This window comes from Protopterus annectens, chromosome 2.part1 (assembly GCF_019279795.1).
Source record: "Protopterus annectens isolate FY-2018-M chromosome 2.part1, PAN1.0, whole genome shotgun sequence".
Taxonomy (NCBI): domain Eukaryota; kingdom Metazoa; phylum Chordata; order Ceratodontiformes; family Protopteridae; genus Protopterus; species Protopterus annectens.
In genome coordinates, this window is record NC_056729.1 from 1,095,650,369 (window position 1) to 1,095,666,841 (window position 16,473).

The window sequence follows — 16,473 nt, forward strand, 5'->3', positions numbered from 1 at the left end:
ATGGAACAAGTGGTCTGTAGTTTGGAGATAGAAACTCTTGACACCCAAAAGGCATCTGAAGAACTTTTCACAAACCCATACACTGGCAAGGCAATCTTTTTCATTTTGTGATTATCTCTGTTGAGCATCTATTAACATTATGGAGCAATAAGCTATAGTATAGAATGTAACACTTGTCCATCTATTTGGAATAGAGCCATACCTAGGCCATAGCTATTTACATCAGAACTCATTAAAGTTTACTTAGTAACATCACAGTATGTCAGCATTAGAGCTGTTGCAAGCATTTCTTTTATTTTGCAGAATCCTTGGGCTTGAATATTTTCCTAAAGATTATGTGGCATTTTTTCTTTGCAAGTTTGTTAAATGAAGAGGTTTGTAAAAAGGTCTGGTAAAAAACTTGCCCAAATACTTAAATATGCCTGTGTTGATCTCCCAGCAATATTGCATGGTGCAGCTGAGCTTCTAAATGGTCTTCTTTGGCTCTAAGCTTAGTAAGAACCTATGAACTTAGGGCTTGCCTCAGTTCAGTTACAAAACATGGATCTTCACCAGAAAACGGAATAAACTTCAAAAACTGTATAACTGAGTCACAAAGGAAGGAACCAGACACCAAGATGTTTTAGTGCTTTCGTTCAATTTAATACTAGTTTGTAGAGTATTAAACTGAATGAAAGTGCTAAAACATATTGGTGTTCAGCTCCTTCCTTTGTGACTCAGTTGTACAATTTTTGAAAAACATGGATCTTGCAACTTGGCTATCATTTGGATCTTGATAGCATCTGGTCTGATACCACCAGCACTCATATAGTACCCAAAGTTCTGGTGCCCTGCTTTAGTATAGCTGCATCTGTCTTAATTGAGCTTAAGACATGAATATTTGATTCTCTGTAGCATTACCTCTATCCCCGAACCATACATTTGTTTTTCTTGACTGAATAGTAGGATGTCATCTATTACAGCAACGTCAGCCAGGCTTTTGAGTAAATCAACTATTTTATATATTAGAACATTTCAGGTGCTGAAATTATACCACGTGATAGCTTTTTAAAACAGAATCTTACTATAGGGATAAAGTTTTCAAGTTTTTGTCTTTCTCTGTCTAATGGCATTTGGCAGAAATCACTTGAAGAATTAACTACCTTGGGTACTATGTCTGGTAATGTTGGAAATATAAACCTTTCACAAACATTTACATTACTGAACTTTTTTTAGTTAAATATTTGCACTTAACCATTCTTTATGATTGGTTGGACCATAGGAGCACATCACTTATTTGCTTTCAAACCCTTGGGTAACTGCATCGAATTACCTACGATCCTAGTTCTGGGTAATCAAAAACATCCTTATAAATCCTATTCTTACTTAATTTCTAGCTATAGATCCCCATTAATATCACTCAAAGGTCACATAAATCTGGCATTTGGCAAAGAGGTTAAAGTTATGGACTGTAGTTTCTGCAGTACAGGGTTTGATTCTCTTAGCTGTCAGTTGTTTCCTACATAACCTTGAGTAAGTCAACTAACCAGCTGTTGCTCCTGGTTTGCCCCTGAAAAGAGACTGTGTATATGCAGTGAGCCTACCTGTTTAACAAATAGTATTATTAATTACCTCAACACCATTAAAACATTAAATATCAAACCAAATACTTTCTTAATAGGAGAATTCAATTACCCAAACATTGATTGGCACACTTGTGTCTCTTAAAATAGTTATGCTCAGCACTTTCTAGAATTCATTAATACCAAGGCACTGGAACAAATTGTAAAACTACCCACTAGATGGGCAGCACTGGTTAGCTGGGGTAAAACTATTCCCGGATCCACAAAGTCTCCTCTTCAATTTTTCCCTTGGAACCAGACAAACTTTCAACTTAAGCATTCAAGCCTTTCATTTCTCAGCCTGGCACTTGCTCAAAACCTATAGCAAGCACTTATAAACCCTAGCACTAGACCCTCCTGTACTGTACAGAAGGACAAGGCTCTCTATTTGACCTTACCAGCCATCCAGTAAAACAGTTCACTGCACTTATCCAGGCATGTCCAAAGGGCAGTTTCAGGTGTACTCTCAAGTCCAACTGGTGAATCTGGGCATTTTGAGGCAATGTTACAACTGCCTCATGTACACAGACAACCTCCTCCTACTACCACCAAACACTAATACATGAGAGAGATGCAGTTATACAGCCAAACTAGAGGCTAAGCTCTCTCAACCCAAGACTGGATCAAAAAGTCAAGAGGAGAAGGGAAATACTTGCATCACACCACCAGTCTTATAAAGACCCATTAAACCAGCACCGGCAAGAAACACACATAAATACACGAAAACATACTCAGAGGCTCTATATAAAAATCTGCAAAACCAACAGAGACCTCCAAATCAAACATCCAAGCAACCTCCACCCCCCAAAACAAACCATGAAACACATACTTCACAAAACCAGTGTGCCATGCAATCACAGCCCTTAAGGCAAAATAACATACACAACATACTAGTAATAACTCTATAGTCAGGCACACTGACATCCCACTCACTAGGCTAAATAAGGAGAAGGTTACTGTTAGCTGCCTGTCAGGTGCCAGGATCCGCCACATAACACAAGCACTCAGATCACTCCAGAACAAGTACAAATATGGCTCTGTCATTGTCCATGTTGGTGTAAATGACCTGAGCCGTACCTCCCTGGACTACATGAAAAGAAACATGGAAGAGCTCTCTGATCATGTAGCCCAGGCTGGTATGACCCTAATCGAGAGCAGCATCCTGCCCTCACCAAGAATGATACCACGGTATAAAGAAAAAATTCTCGATTTCAACAATTGGCTAAGTTTCTGGTGTCATTCAAAGGGGATCCAGTGTCTGTCTGCCTGAGATGACATGCTCGACAAGCCATGCTGCTTCGCTAGAGATGGCTTGCACCTGTCACACTTAGGCTTTCGAATACTTGCCAAGGCTCTTGCCACCCCCATAGTGCCTGTTTTAGGCAAGGCTCAAAAGACAAACCCACCACTGTAAATAGCACAAGTAACAAAAAACTGAGGGTAATGCTACTCAATGCCAGAAGTTTAAACCTCAAAATGCACGCACTCGAGGCACTCCTCAGTATGGAGAAAATCGATAAATGTGCAGTAACAGAAACCTGGTTTAAGGCTCCAGAGAGCACACCAGCACTACCAGGTTACAACTCATACCATACATTTCAGCCACAGAACCCAAACTGAAATACAAAAGGCGGGGGCGTATCCATATTCATCAAGGATACCCACACCTCCAGGTTAGTGGCACAACACGATGCGACAGAGATCATCCACTTGCAACTAACAATGGGCAAAACTGTAATTCAAATTGTAGCTTGCTATAGATCACCCAGCATGTCCCAGGACCCCCATTCCGCGTTTCTGGAAACACTAGGAAACATAAAGGTCCTACCAAACACCCTAATATTGGGTGATTTCAATTACCCAAACATTGACTGGGAGAACTACTCAAGCACTAACTACCTTGCCCAACTTTTCCTAGAATTTATAAACTCAAATGCCCTGGTTCAACTGGGCAACAGTTCATCCAGATGTGACAACATATTGGACCTGGTCATCACCAGCATGGGCGACCGGTGTTCCACACCAGAGGTCAACCCCTCACTGATTAGATCTGACCATAAACAAATCACTTTGGATATCCATATTCCGCCCCCTCCCCCGGACAAGAAAGCCACCATGAAAAACTTTTCAAAAGCAAACCACGTTACTTAAGACCGAGGTGGAAAGTTTCAAAGCCCCCATGCTGAAGGATAACACTGTCCAAGCTGCAAAATCCTTTATTAATGTAGTCTATGGGCAGCTACAAGAATGCATGGATCGTGCCATCCCAAGCAAAACCAAGACTCACTTCTCCAAGAAAAGGAAACCAGTCTGGTGGACTCCTGCCATAAACAAGCTATACAATAGAAGGAGGAAACTAGTACAGAAAAGAGTAAAATCCCAAGAAGGGAAGACATCCCTGATCAGTATCAGCAAGAAACTACGATCCCTCATAAAATCATCCAAGGTGAGCTTTGATAGAAAAATTGCCAAGGACTCTAAAGATAACCACAAGGCATTCTCTAGCTATGTCAAGAATCTAAGTGGCAATGCTCAGATCTGCTCAGAGTTAGTGCAGAATGGCACAAAATACACTGAACCGACCGATATCGCCAACATCCTGGCAGACAAGTTCAGTGCAAACTTCACCCCCATCTCACCTCCAAAAGGACCCATAACCATACCAGAAGAATGTAAAGTCCTTGGAATCACAAACACTCAGGTTAAGACAGCCCTCTCCAAAGCTAAAAACTCAGCATCAATGGGACCGGACAGTGTCCCAGGCTGCATCCTACATGAGCTCAAAGATGAACTAACCCCTCACCTAAATACACTGTTCAACCTTAGCCTCTCCACAGGCTACATACCCATAGAGTGGCACACAGCAATGGTTATCCCACTCCACAAAGGTAGAGCCACAACAGACCCTGGGAACTATCGCCCTATAAGCCTGACTAGCTTGGTCTGCAAGGCTATGGAGCGCATCATCATGGAACTTATTAACAGACACATTGGGAACCTCCAAACACTGGACCCTACCCAGTTTGGCTTTGTTAAGGGCAGATCATGCCTCCTAAACCTGGTGGACTTCTTTGAGACAGTTACCAAGGCTATAGATGAGGGAAAGGTGGTACACACAGCCTACCTAGACCTCACTTAGGCCTTCAACACCATTCCCCAGTCTGGTATTATAGACAAGCTCACCAGCCTGAACATAAACCCCTATGTCACAAGATGAGTTGCCAACTGGCTCACAGACAGAACCAACATGGTGACAGTTGCAGGAGCTAGGTCTGTCTCTAAACCGGTTACATGTGGTGTTCCCCAGGGCTCAGTCCTAGGACCCCTCCTGTTCGGCATATACTTCTCAGAGGTACAGGCAAGCACAGGAGGACTATGGCTGACCATGTGCACAGACAACTGTAAACTAGGAGCTATAATTGACTCTCCAGCTGACACAGACATTTTCCAAAAGGGTCTCACTGAGACGGATACCTGGTGTCAAAATCATTGCCTCAAGCTAAATGCCAAAAAGTGCATAGTCATTCCCTTTGAAAAAAACAAAGTACCCACAAACTACCACATAGGTGGCAGTCTCCTAAATACGGAAGACGTAATAAGGGATCTGGGGACCCAAGTAGATAGTAATCTAACCTCTGATAAGCACATTGCCAAAGTGGTTAGAAAATCCTTCTACATAGCCCACCTAATCACACAAGGGTTTGCATCCAGATCAAAAGAGGTCATTGTGCCCCTCTACTCATCACTCATCAGACCCATCTTAGAGTACAATGCCCCATTTGGGATGTACCTTACAAGACACCTGCAACAGCTGGGAAGACCACAGAAGTACCTCATCAAGAGGATCAATGGCCTCAAATAGATGCCCTATGCAGCTCGACTGAAGAAACTCCAGTTGTATTTGGTTGCATACTGCCTACTCAGAGGTGATCTCTGCCTGACATACAAGGTCATGTCCAACCCAGAATTCATGGACATGCTCCACCTAAAGAAAACCTTATCCCCTCGAGCCACATGCTCTAGGGATCTAAACCTTACCACAACAATAAATAGGACGTGCTGAAGGGATAGATTCCTGTTCCAGAGACTTCCAATGCTTTGGAACAAGATCCCAATCTACATTAGGCAGAGTTCCTCGCTAACAATCTTCAAAAGAAACCTTGACAAGTGGATGGGAAACAGAAAGTTTACCTCGGGGATCACTTCAGTGGCTCTGCTGGACAGAGGCACAGGGAACTAATCTAAGGGGATGGCAAAAGCCAACACATTTTGGCTAGGCTTATAAATGCCTTCGGGAGATAGCCTAGTACCCACCTATGAACCTATGAACCTGTAGACACTCTAATATCCTTGTCCTTGTCCTTACCACATAGCCCCTGCTTCCATCCTACCTCAAATCTCATTATCCCTTCTTAAGTTTGACCACAAATCAGTCATTTTCTCTGTCAGGCCTAGTGGTACTACTTTACTACCAAATGACATCACCTTTAGGGATGATTTCAAGGTGAACCTGCTTCAGCTTGTTGAAAATCTATGCAAAATTTCCAGTTGTTGTCTTTAAGGGAAAGGGGAGTGGGACAAACTCAGAGTCATATAGACCCTTAAGTGTACTTTCATATTGTGGAAAAATAATGAAGAATGTAATATTGGATAAATTATTGTCAGCATTGGATAGGTTGAGAACTAAAACCATGTATCAGCATGCATATGTTGAAAATAGATCTATTACCACCTGTAACATGATGTTCTATAACAATATAATGATAGCTATGAATGAAAAGATGGGCTGTGATGTAAGTTATATAGATTTAACTTCAGCATTTGACAGTGTCATACAGAAAACACTGATCAATAAATTAGAACAACTAGGTATTGATATAGTCTTGATAAGATGGATAGCTGCATGGCTTACAAACAGGACATGTCAAGTATACATTAACTGGACAGGTGAAATCCTTGGTTAGAGTCAGGTGTCCCACAGGGCTCTGTCCTAGGCCTTTACATGTTTAGAGTGTATCTTTCAGACCTAACATTTTCATCTGAGGTGTTCTGCAGTCTATATGCAGACGACCTGAAATCGGATAAACTGATTACATGTATTACAGAATAAGGCATGTCTGCAAAATAACTTGATTAAAATGACTATTTGGGCACAGGAGAAATAATATGCTGATAAATACATCAAAAACTAAGTATATCAGATTTGGGAAACATAAATTGAAATGTAAATATTTAATACAGCACACAGTGATTGAAACAATAGACTCATTTAAGGACTTGGGTATATGGGTAGATCCAGCTATGAATTTTTCTAATCATGTCAACCAATTGGTTAATGATAGTTATAGAACTATAGGTTGCATAAAAAGATTTATAAAGTCTAGGAAAATAAAACTGATGAAGTCTTTGTTTGTTAGTTACATTAGACCCAAACTTGAGTATAGAATAACAATATGGAAACCCTATAAGAAAACAAGCATGAAGAAACTGGAAAGAGTACAGCAGAAATATACCAAGGGCATCCATATTATTATGAAAGACTAAAATATCTGAACTTGTACAGTGTATCTTATAGATATCTAAGAGGAGATCTTATTCAGGTATAAAGGGCATTTAGAGACACTACCTCTGGGAATGTTTTAGGTTATCAAAAAGTACTAGAGAATCATCAGATAAACTATGTAGAAGATTCTATAGGAATGAGATGTGTACTAATTGGTTCTCTGACAGATTAGCTGATGCATGGAACAGACTATCAAATCACATTAAAGCAAGTACTACTTTAGATATTTTTAAGAACAGACTGGACACTTATTATGGGAACAAGTGTTTTGGTATATGGGCAAGCTAGAAGGGCATTAATGCCTGTGCTTGAAATATTTGTATGTATGTACATGTGTAGTGGTTCCTTGCAATTGAGTAGAACTGAAAGGGCTGCTATATTCACCTCTAATTTCAATCAGTACCTGAACAGTTGCACAGAAAAGTCAGCACCCATCACCCTAAACATAATATTACATACAGGAATAAGCCTATCTGGTGGAGCTACCATGTTAATAAACTGTACAACAAACAATGGAAAATAATGAAAAGTTGCAAAAAAATCTTCATCTCTCTACCTCAAGACTAAACTGAAAAATGATAGCAAGGAACTTAAAAATACTATTAGAAGATGTAAAGCAGAGTATGGACTTAAAGTTGCTCCGGATCTCAAAGGAAACTGCAAACCATTCTTCAAATATGTCAGAAAATTAAGGAATAACATCCAACAATGCACTGAGCTCATCCATAATAAAATCATCCATTCTGATCCCAAACATACAGCTAATATATTAGCAGACAAATTTAGTGCCAGCTTCACCTCTCCTACCCACGCTGTTACACCCACTGTCTCCGAGAACTTAGTTTTCCTTTGAATTACTTTGGAACAAGTCTTTAAATCCCTCTCAAAGGCTGAAAATAATTCTCCCATGAGGTTGGACAATATACCTGTCTGCATTCTTATCATTGCAATGTATGAACTGTCTGAACATCTACTTAAACTGTTCAAACTCAGCCTATCTACAGGGCTCATTCCTGATGCCTAGAAAACAATGACTGTGAACCCCCTACACAAGAGTGGAATTTCTACAGACCCAGATAATTATCAACAGTCTTATATGCAAACCGATGGAATGCATCATAGCAGAATTCATTTATGCAGACATAAAGAACCTAAATGATCTACAACCCAAACAGTTTGGTTTTATGAAGGGCAGGTTCTGTCTGCTGAACCTGGTAAGCTTTAGAAAAGGTTACAGGGGATGTAGACATTGGTCATTCTGTGTACACTACTTATCTTGACCTGGCTAAGAATTTTGATACGATCCCCTATACTGGAACTACTGAAAAATAAGACATGCTTGTTTTAAATCCCTACATTGTCCATCCTAGAAGTACAGTTGACCATGTTTTCTGATAACTGCAAACTGAGCATTGTTATCTGCTCATCCACTGATACAAAACGCATTCAGCAATGGCTAAAATCTTAAGCTCTTTAGTTTCAAACTAAATTAAAAAAGTACATCATTGTAGCATTTGGCAGGAAAGTTGTTCCCACCTCATATGCTACAAATGGTACTCCTCTATAGACAGATAATGGTCATAAGAGACCTACATACTTATGTAGATAACTCTCTCTTTCATTCAGTAATCATGATTCCATCATATTCAGGAAATACTTCTATCTGTCCCAGTTGAGTTTCAAGAGAATATCTTTACGATCCAAAGACGTTATCCTACCACTGTATTCTTCCTTTATCAGACCCATCAATGAATACAATGTCTCATTTGGTATATACAAATCCAGCCATATAACTTAATTGGAAAGACCCCAAAAATTTCTATGCAAGAAAATTAAAGACTTTCAACTACCCCAAAATGTTAGATTTCCTCTCCTTTTACTCAGTAACCCACAGGTTGCTGCAAAATGACCTGTGTCTTGCCTTTTGATCCATGAAAAACCCATCCTATTTGATCTTCTATCTCTTTGCAAAAGCAGTGGCTCTACAAACACCCATACTAGGGACCTAAATCCACACCAACAAACAAATAAGACTCACTGGAGAAAGGTTCCTAACTCAACATATTCCTAACATGTGGAATAAGTTTATTTATTTACTTATATTGTTTACCAGAGTAGTGCACTGATCAATATTGACCAATTTCAGGGTCAGCCCAGATAAAATACAGGACATTTCACAAAATTGGGAGACCATATTCAAGTTGAGAAAGGCAAACTCCTTTGCCAATGGCTTCTGTGGCTGACTGGGATGAAAAGGGGAGATCTTATTGGCCCAGAAGAGGAGGGAGTTTATTTTGGCTCTCACTTTGTCTATGTGGAAATGGATGTTTAGTGACTGATCAAGCCATAGTCCTAGGTATTTGAAGGTGGAGGTTGTCTCTATGGAATAGTTGTATATTTCAAAGATAGTTGAAGAGTTAGGTGCTTGGTGAATTTTCTATGGTGTTACAAAAAGCATAGTTTTGGTCTTGGTGGGCTCATGAAGTAAGTTATGGTTTATGAGCCATTGTGGATTTCATGCAAGTCTGACTGGAGCTAGCACTAAATGTTTGTGTGAGAGTGACCTGATCTGTAAATGACCATGTCATCAGCATAGAGGATAAGTGGGAGATTGGAGAGGTCCCAGGGAAGCTTGTTAATGAATATGGAGAAGAGGAGTAAGCACACCTTTGGCAATATGTGCAGACTCTGACTGGGAGGATCATGTTTTTATTCTGAACTGTCAGTGAGGAAATTTTTAAACCAGTGAGTGGTGTCTGGACTGATACCAATTTCAATAGATAGCAGTTTCAGTTAGTTTGTTTTGGAAATGCTAAATGCCTTTGCCAGGTCTATAAACAGGGTACCTGTAAGAAGGCCACTATCAGAGTTTAGCAGGATGTCATCAGTAAGTGACCAAAGTGCTGTCATAGTACATTGTCTAGGCCAGAATCTGTCTTGTTTGGAGGAGAGCTTGTGATACTGTTAGATATATAGATAGAATTGAGTGTAGATTTTCTTTCCAACAAGTTTGTCTAGAATTATGAGAATGGAAATTGGATGGAAATGAGAGGTATCGTTTGGGTGGTTTGCTCTGGGGGGGGGGGGTAATTAGAGCATTTTCCCGAATCTGTGGCATGTTTTGTGTGAGGCATAGATGATATGTGTGGGTGAGAGGAAGATATAGATGCTCCCTGCAGGGATATATAAGCCAGGCGTTTATGTTGTCAGATCCAGAAGGGGTGCCAGTGGAAATATTTCCAAGCAGAACAGAGGCTTCTTTGCGACATACACATTTATAGTAGAAGATGTGTATGAATGGTGGCAGGGCAGGTTATGCATGATCTGTGGAAGGTGTGGAGTTTATTGATGGGAGATTGCTTAATTCTTTAAGGAAATCTTTTGGAGAAAGGTTTGTTGTACCACATTAAATAGTGTTTGTAGGCAGGGTATCATAAGAAAGTTTTCTTCTCATAAGTAGGTTAACCCTTTTCCAAAAGTGTTTGGGGAATGTAAGAGGGTAATTTGTTTCTTTGTTTATATATTTCTTTTGTGCCTTCTGATGAACTCTTTGGCTAGGTTACATAAGGCTATACAGGAAGTGTGGTTGTTAGTTATGTGGATCTGTTTCCATTTTTGCTATGCTTCTACTCTTACAGTTAAAAGATGTTTGAGCTCAGCAGATAGCCATTCAGTTGTGGTGGGTTTCTAACGCCTATGAATAAGTAGTTAGAATTTGTCTTGCAACTGGAGTAGAAATTTGTTTAGGCTTACAGCTGCTGTTATGAGAAAGGTTTTGAGTTTCTCTATAATGGTACTCTTCTGCTTTCTTAAGTATTTTATTATTGGTGGCAGTTTTATATGATGGTTGACAATTGTAAAGGTGATGGGGTAATGGTTGCTTAGTGATGGTGGCAGAATGCTTATGCTGCAGATGATGTTTGGTATGTTTGTACTAATCAGGTCAAGTGTGGAGTGTTTGAAGGACCTGAAATTAGGTCTTGTTAGATCTGTTATGAGCTGAAGGAGACCTAAATCTGCTCTGAAAGTATCTGTGTAACATGAAAGAGAGACAAAATAATTGACTGAAGTCACTTAGAATAATTATGTTATTATTTTTGTGACAGTTATTAAGGATCTTAGTGATGATTGATTTGAATATTCTAGCTATAGGTCAAACAAAGTACTATTTTGTCAACCTTTGAGGCTAGTCTTGCTGACTGGATGGGTAATCACAAATTTATAACAGGGTTATAGTGTACAACTCTGCTTGATTTGAGAAGTAAGCACTATTAAGTGCTTGAAACTGGTCTACTTAAAGGTTTACCTGGTTGGGCAAATTATGGTCCCCATGATCGTCTGTTTAGTAGGTTTCTATGTTAGCTGACTTACACTTTCAATAATACCAGGACTTTCCATTAATTTGTGCCTGTATTTTGGACACCATAGGAATCTTAGAACATTATACTGATTGACAGTCAATATAATGTTCTATAGTTCCTACACTGATTCACAGTCAAGTGGGCTGGCTGCATGATGCAGCAGTTAGCATCATCACCTCATAGCAAGAGGGTTTCTGGTTTGGTCCTCAGCTGGAGCACCTTCTGTGTGGAGTCTGCATGTCCTCTCTGCAGTCGAGTGAGTTTTAAAGACAGGCAGGTAGGTGGTCACGGGGTGGGGGTGTGTGTGTGTGTCTTCTGTGAAGGTTGGGCACTGGGCTGGCAACTCAACACTTAAAAACTTCACTGCCAATCAATCTGGAAACGGGTGATCCACTGTGGCAACCCCTAACAGGGAAAAGCTGAAAGTCACTGCTATACTGATTCAAAGTCAAGCAGGCCAACATCACCAAATACATCTACACTGACATCATTCATTGCAGCAGTTAAGCCCATCTCACATGCCACAACTCTGCTGAGCAGATTATTTATGCATGGACCATCCAGCATATAAGCCCAAAACTCAGACTTTTACCCCTAACACTCAAACATGGCAAGAAATCTACAACTGTACATCTACGTGAGGATGGTCTGTCATGCAATATATTTTTTTTTGGCACAAAATGCTCATTGAATTTACTTACTAGTGATTCATATGTAACAGTCTTGCCCTTTATGTGTGCAAAGATACTGTATATGGCCTTTATGTCTCTTCCATGACATGCATAAAAATTGTGTTTAATAGGATTCCTTTTGACTCCTTATCTAATTTTGCTATTGCATAAATAGCTCAAATTTATACCTCCTGGCAGGTTGGCAAAATTGTTGTTAGAAGTCAAATGGCTCTGGTGTGTTAAACTATTTCATAGCAAAATAAATTTTAAATTATTTAAATTAAATGAAACAAGGGCTTTTGTAAAGTAAAACAATGTTTTTTTGGTAAATGAATTTAACTATAAGCATTTTAGGTCACTTATTCTGATTTGGTATGGCATGGTTTATGAACCCGTGAAGATGTTTGTTTTTTTGTTCACTGAGAAAATTCCAGATCTGTCACTGTTTCAAAAATCAGTATGAAATACATGCTGCTTTCTTTGAGTGTTGTATCATAAATGTCAGGATTCCAGATTAGTTTCAGTAAACAGCTAACTCTATTACACTCTCCATGGCAGGTATGCATAAATGATACACTTCAGTATCTCACACCAACTGACAAAAGGCTACACCATATATTATTATGGAATATGTTGTTGTCTTTTGGCTTTTCCCGGTTAGGGGTCGCCACAGCGGAACTCCGGTCTGCTAATGATTGGCAGTAGATTTTGATGAATGCTGAGATGCCAGCTCGACATTCAACCTTCAACGAAGGCACACCCATTTATGCATGTCTTTCAAACGCCCACCCAACCGCAGGGAGGACATGCAGACTTGACACAGATATACATTAATATATTAAAATACTAAATATAAGTATATAGAAGCTTGAATTTTCTTTTGCCATAAGTTTAGCCTGTCTATTCTGATATATAGCTGCCCCTTGGCTTTCTAAAGAAACCAAGCAAACTATGCTATTAAGAAACAAACTATGGTCAAAATGGAGAGCTACAAAAAACCCAACTGACCATCAAAACTTCAAACACCTTAGAAATACTACAAAAAACTCACCTATCTCGATAAAAAAAATTATTACCTTCAATATCAACAAAATCAAAATCTTAACCCCAAAAAATTCTGGTCAGGAATCAATAAACTGCTCCATCCAGGGAATACCAAAACACCTACTCCAACTAACCTAGCTCAGACCCCTCCCAACGTAATTGCCAATACATTCAACAACTTCCTCTCTGAAACAGTCACCTCTCTAGCAAACACCATGGCTCCCCCCACTTCCCTTCAAAAGACCTCTCCTCAAATAAACACCCCCACTCTAAAATTTAGTACAATCTCCACAACCTATATACATAAATTACTCTCAAAACTTAAACCATGCACTCCATCAGCCGACCAACTACCAGCCGAATATCTGCAACTAGCAGCAGCAGAACTAGCATACCCAGTCTCCATCTTAATTAACAGAACAATAACCAAATCTACTATTCCTTCCCTCTGGAAGGTCTCCCACATCATTCCTCTGCATAAAGGAGGAAACACTAATGAACTTACTAATTTCTGTCCCATAGCCCTTCTATCACCACTATCTAAAATTATGGAACATTGTATACACCAACTACTTTTAAATCATCTCTTACATAATAGCCTAATTGCAGACTCCCAACATGGCTTTAGACCTTTCCATAGCACTTCCACTGCTCTTCTCTCCTTCTCAGACAATATCAACAAAAATCGCAATAACAACCTTTTCTCCTCTGCTTTATTCCTTGACCTCTCTAAAGCCTTTGATATGGTGAACCATCAACTTCTGCTAGACACTTTGAAATCTCTCTCACTTGACTCTATGGCATTGCACTGGTTTGACTCTTACTTAAGAGATAGAAAACAAGCAGTGCTTTGGGCCTGCCATCTATCCTCTCAGCTCCCTGTCACTATCAGTGTCCCTCAAGGATCCATCCTAGGTCCCCTTCTTTTCTCCATATTTATAAATAACCTATCTATTTCACTCCCAACATCCACATGTATTCAGTATGCAGATGATTCAACTCTCATCTGTTCTGCTGTATCTCCAGCTGAACTCCATTCTTCCACCCAAAAAGTCTTTACAGCAGCAGAAAAATGGTTCCAACATATCTGTCTCCTCCTCAATCCCAAAAAAAACCCAAATTATTTCTTTTCTCACCTACCCTTAAGTCTGCCCCCTTCTCCTTCTCTATTGTGTCTGACAATGGCACTATCATTACACCTGATTATTCCACTAAACTACTAGGCTTTACAATAAATAATCAACTAAACTTTGATTGCCACATTGACCTAACCATCAAAGCTGTTAATAAAAAGATAGGTGCCCTCTATAGACTCAAGCCCTTTCTTACACCAACTAGCAGGGTGTCTCTAGCCCAAACTCATCTCATCTCTACATTATTGTATGCCTCCCCATCCTTTATCAACCTTTCAAAATCTAACCTTCAGAAACTTGCCACAGCCTACCATAGCATTGCCAGATTTGCCACAGGTTCCCCATTTCGTACCCATCATTGTATTAATCTCAAAAAACTCGACTGGCTTGAACGTCAAAATCTTATTCTCCTCCATCAATTAGTTACCACCCATAAAATTCTCCATTACCCTAACAATACACCAATACTTAATAACCTTGTCACCCCTTACAGGAATCTTACTTCCCTCCACTCAGCAAACAAACTGCTAGTCACCACTCTCAAATCACACAATAGAGCTGGTGACTCCTTGTTTACAAATGTTGTTGGCTCATACTGGAACAAATTTCCCATAGAACTGACCTCCCTAGGCTCATCAAAACTTTTCAAGAAACAACTAAGGAACCATTTCAAATCTAAGTGGCTATGCCCTTGCTCTAATCCTGACTGACCTCAGCACCCAACTCTCTTTACAGCTCTCTCCATTACTTTTCTACTTGTCTCTACTACTAGTATTCACTCCTCCTCTGTAGCTCACCTGGTATCCACTTAGATATTACTTTTCCTATAACGTCTCCTCTCTTTACTTGATACACTACTGCAACCTGTCATCTCTCCTCTCACTTAAACCTACACGTTGCTCCCTGCTGTGCAAATCTATTTCTTAAAACTTGTGCCCTGGCACAAATGTTTTATCATAACTATTAATACTATTTATATTGTATAGACCTTTGTGTGTGTCACCAGCTTCTCACTATTCAATATTACTACTCCTGCTTTTGCTAATAATATGGGAATAGGAATCCACAAAGTATTTTAAGAATTTTACATTTCTGTAAAAATGCTTCTGTATTGTGACTATCCTACATTCAAATAGTTCTTTAGATCCTTATAATTTGTATCTTACAGTGATGTATTTTATGTAATGTACCAGTATATAGTGGAGCTTTTCTCCTCAGGCCTCTGCTGAAAATGGACATGTATCCAGCCAGATTAGCCCGGTCAACAAATGTAAAATAAAATAAAATACAATAAATAAATATAGTAATGAAGGTAGAACATCTAATACCTGACAAGGTCCTCAATTAGCAGCCTTTAGATCTGTTTTGCAGTCCCTCAGTTTGGTCCTATAAGATGATGTACATCAGAAAGTAAGGAGGTGTCTGGATAAGATCTGCCTCTCTTTCCAAAATTAATTGAGCAGTGTTATCATATGTGCACGTTTACAAATATATGGGAGATATAATGGTGGTATTTCAGCAATCAGTTTTTAAAGATGTCTAGAAGAACTAGGAGGTCTTTTCCTCATGAAGACATGCAGTAAAAGAAATGGAATCAAAACCTAACAAAGCCAGCAGGAATATGGTCTCATATAAGCTGATTTTTATACTTGATATAGAATGCAGGATATTCATGAGTATATGAGCTTATAGGCTTGAAAGGATCATCAGCAGAGTAATTCAGCTGGAACTGACCAGTTTTGCTAAGGGAAGGAACAGGTAAGACAACATAAATAGGGCATTGCTTCTGACTATGTGTATGAAAGTGGGGACTTATACTTAGCACTTGGTTGGGATACTGAGAACAAATTTGGGTAGAGTATGATCTCCTGGTTCTAATTGTTCAGCATCTATGGTACTTTTTTCAGGACAATAGTATAATAGTGTAGTCTAAATGATCCAACATATATCTCACAAGATTGAGAATGGTATGTGACAAGGTTGTCCACTTTCTATGCTTTTTCTTTCATCAAGCCCTCAGAGAGAGGTTAGAAGCATTAAGTTGGGGAATACGGTTTTAACTAATATCCTCTCTTCAGATAATAAATAAATAAACAGATA